Raw genomic sequence first — 4338 nt, forward strand, 5'->3', positions numbered from 1 at the left:
AAAGAATGAGGTACATTTTTCTGTGTTGACAGACGAGATGTTATCTGTGGAAAATCTTAAAGATACCAGCAAAACGAAAAGCAAAAAAAAAAAAAAAAAAAAGTTAGAATTAAGTGAATGAAACAAAGTAACTGAAAAACAAGGTAGCTGGTATGACATCAACACACAAATATTAGTTGCATTTCTAAACACGAAAACAATCTAATGAGAATTTTTAAAAATTCCATTTAAATAGCATCAAAAGAATAAAATGCATACGAATTAACCAAGAAGATGAAAGACTTGTGAAATGAAAACTACAAAACATTGCTAAAAGAAATTAAAGACATAAAAAAATGAAAACTCATCCCATGTTCTTGCATTGGAAGACTTAATATTGTTAAAATGTCTGTACTACCCAAAGAAATCTACAGATTCATTGCAATCCCTATTAAAATCTCAGTAATAAGTTTTGAAGAACTAGAATACCCATCTAAAAATTCATATGTAATCTCAAAGGACCCCATAGTCAAAACAAACTAGAAAAAAAAAATCTGTATTTAGGGATGTAATTCGGTGGTAGAGCACTGATCTTGAGTATGTGAGGCACTGGATTCCATCCCTAGTAATGAAAAAAAAAAAAAAAAAGGAGAACAAATCAAGAAAACTCACACTTCCTAATTTCAAAAGTTACTACCAAGCTACAGTCATCATATCTTGGCACAAACACAAGTGTATAGAACAACGAAGTAGAATAAAAAGCCCAGAAATAAACCCTTGCAAAGGTAATCAAAGGATTTTCAACAAGAATGCAAAGACCATTCAACCATTCAATGGTGAAAGGATAGTATTTTCAACAAATCATGCTGGGAGAAGTAGATATCCACATTCAAACAATGAAAGATCTAAATATAAGACCTAAAACATGAAATTCTTAGAAGAAAATGTAAGACAAAAACTTAATGACATTGGATTTAGCTATGATTTTTTGTGTATGACACCAAAAATGGCCACAAAAGAAAAAATAAATTGTATTTCATGAAAATTTTAAAATTTTGTGTATCAAGGAACACCATCGACAGTGTACAAATACAACCTATAAAATGGAATAAAATGTTTGCAAATCATATATCTGATAAAGGATGAATATTCAGAATACACAGAGAACTCCTAAAACTCTGTAATAAAAACAACAAAAAAAACCAAGCAACTCAATTCAAAAATGAGTAAAGAACTTGAACTCTGTTATTCTCAGTGTCCAAAGAAGATATATAAACACACATGAAAAGATGTTCCACATCACTAATCATTAGGAAAATACTAATTTAAAATATTATGAGATACTATCTCATGCTTATTAGAATGTTCACTATCAAAAAACTAGAAAATGATAAGTGTTGGCAAGGATATCAAGTAATTGGACAACTTGTGCACTCTTGATGGGAATGTAAAATGGTATGAACACTACGGAAAACAGGATAGTGGGTCCTCAAAAAATTAAAACTAGAATTACCATATGATCTAGTAATTTCACTTCTGGGTTATATACTCAAAAAAACTCAAGGCAGAGTCTTGAAGAGATTATCTGTACATCCATGTTTATAGCATCATCATTCACAATAGCTAAAAGATGGAAGAAACCCAAATGTCCATTTATGGATGAATGGATAAGCAAACGTGGTATATACATACTATGCAATATTATTAAACCATAAAAAGATGGGAAATTCTGAAATATGCTGCAACATGGATGAGACTTGGAGACATTATGCTAAGTGAAATAAGCCAGTCCTTAAAAGTCAAATATTATATGATTACACTTATATGAAGTATTTATGGTAGTTAAAATCATGGAGACAGAAGTAAATTGTGATTGCCAGGGGCTGAAGGGGGGAGGAAGAAGTAGGGAGGGATTGATTGATAGGTATAGAGTTTCAGTTTTATGGAATGAAGAGTTATGGAGGTGGGCGTGGTGATGGTCACACGGCACTATGAATGTGCTTAGTACCACTAACTACACTTAAAAATGGTGAGGATGGTAACCATCTATGGTTATATAATGTGTATTTTATCACAATTTTAAAAAATGGGAAAAGGCTGGCGCAGCGTGCACAGAGTGCAGCGTCTTCCTGGTTGCTCTGGAGACAATTCTTATGGTTACCTGTCCATGACTCTGACACCCTCCTGCCAAAGCCAAGTGCAGAGAGCTGCAAGAGGACAAGGTGTCTTTCAGCATGGAACAGGAGGACCAAGTCAGGATGCTGCTGGGCATCTGACTGTCGGAAAATGTGGTGAACCTCATGAAGGATCCCTGCTAGCCTTCAAAATGGCAGCAACCCACCTCTCCATCTTGTAGGTGTAGCCCTGCAGAAGGCAGCTCCAGAGCGCCTTAGAAAGAATCCAAACTGCCCAGATTCAAGACCAGTGGTGGCCAGCAGCCCTCAGGGGTAAAGGAGGATCGCAAGAGGTTCAAACAGGAGCAGGCCTCCATCCAGGATGAGCTGTTCCAGGAGGTGACGAGGGAGAGAGAGGCAGCCACCAAGCACTTGAAGGCCTCCCTGCCCCAGGAGGAGGCCAGCACTGACTCTGAGAAGCAGAAGTCAGCCCAGCTGGCCAGGGAACTGGAAAGCAGAGAGGCCGAGCTCAGACATGGCGACACCTTCTCTAAGGAGGATCTGGGAGGACTCATGGAGAAGAAGAACGCTGAGACATATAAACTGTCTTCATAGCAATGCCACGAGGCCGCCTCCAAAGAGGAGAGCACGATAAAGAACCCCAGGGAGCTCCCTTTGCCCCTTGGATTGTGTGAAGACACAGAGGGAAGGGGCTGTCTCTGCCCAGGAAGCAGGACCTCATCTCACAATGCATCTGCCAGCAACTTGACCTTGGGCTTCCCAGCCTCCAGAACTGAGAAGTAAATGTGTACTCTTTATAAGCCACCCCATCTGTAGAACTCTGTTACAGCAACCCCAAAGCGCTGTTATAATGTTATTAACGATGGCAGTCATTTGAATGACTTTTACAGCACTTGTTGGGTATAGAATAGAACAGACTTGATAAATAAATTAAATAAATTAAATTTCCAAAATTAAAAAAAAGGGGGGAAAAAAAACTCCTGAACATAAAAAAACAGACAAACAAACAACAACAAAAAAAACACTCCTGGATATAGACTTACTTAGAAGTATTTGGTGAAGAAAATAAATAGCCTACCACACATCTGATAAATTCCATATAATAGTAACTTTCTGGTGCACAGAAGGTTTATTTTCTACATATGTGTATGTTATGTGTATGTATGTAAAACATTTATAAGTACCACTCTGGTCTGAATGTTTGTATCCTCTCAAAATGCATATGATGCAATCTTAAGCACCAGGGCAAAGGTATTAGGGTAATGGGTTCTTTGAGAGGTGAGGAGGTCACAGGGGTAGATTTCTCATGAGTGGCACTGGTGCTCTTATGAAAGAGAAAGAGTGAGTTCATTCGACTCTTCCGCCAGGTAAGGACACGAATCAGGAAGCAGGCCTTGCCAGACACTGGATCTTAGACTTCCCAGCCTCCACAACTATGAGGAATAAGTGTTTGCTGTTTAAAGGCTGCCCAGTTTATGGTAGTTTGTTATAGTGACCCAAACAGTTTAGGACAAGTCTGTTTAACAGGGTTCCAATCTAAGTTATTTTTACCATCAGATTTTATATTTCCATATCCCATATCTAAGATAGGAAGTATGGTTGTTAAGTGTCAATAGTGTAGGTCAGACTCTGTTACTCTCAGCGTCCAGGATTTTTCCTTGGAGTTCATTTCTAATAGTTCAGTGCTGTTATAATTTGCCATTCATGTATTTAGCACGTATTTATTAAGTACGAGGTATGGCATTCGGTGCTAGAAGTAGACAGCTGGATGAGACATGGTTCCTGCGCTCGTGATATCTGTAGTTTACCTACAGGTTGGCAAATGTGTTTCACTCTGGGGTCAATTCTGATGGAGTCAGAGGACTACCCAGAGCACTGGTTAAAAATAACTCCAGGCAATATTTAAACTCAGTAGGGGGGAGAAGCTATCAGCATAGAAAGAAAGAATGGCTTTGAATGTTTGCTAAGCCAAGTTTAGCTGGGAACAGACGAATTGGACAAAATATAATTTAAAGTGGTAAATGCTACTTGTGAGATAAGAACAAAGTAGCATCAAGCACAGAGCAAGAAGTTAATTGATTTTGCCAGGAGGGGAGTAGAGAAAGGAAAGACTTAATTGAAGAGGTGAAAGTATAACTGGGCTTTGATGATTGGCTAGGAATTTAGTAAATGATGAAGTGGAGAAAGAAGATTCGAGGCCAAAAACACATGGTGAGTAAAGGCA

At 38.1% G+C, this 4338-nt stretch overlaps 1 pseudogene across 1 annotated transcript; it reads left to right on the forward strand.

Moving 5' to 3' along the window:
* The first annotated feature begins 260 nt into the window (after nucleotides 1-260).
* On the forward strand, nucleotides 261-3071 carry LOC306659663 (MICOS complex subunit MIC25-like; annotated as a pseudogene). Its single transcript has one exon. The product of its transcript is annotated as an MICOS complex subunit MIC25-like (transcript).
* Nucleotides 3072-4338: the final 1267 nt, after the last annotated feature.

Source organism: Sciurus vulgaris (genome assembly GCF_902686455.1).
Source record: "Sciurus vulgaris genome assembly, chromosome: 1".
Taxonomy (NCBI): Eukaryota; Metazoa; Chordata; class Mammalia; order Rodentia; family Sciuridae; genus Sciurus; species Sciurus vulgaris.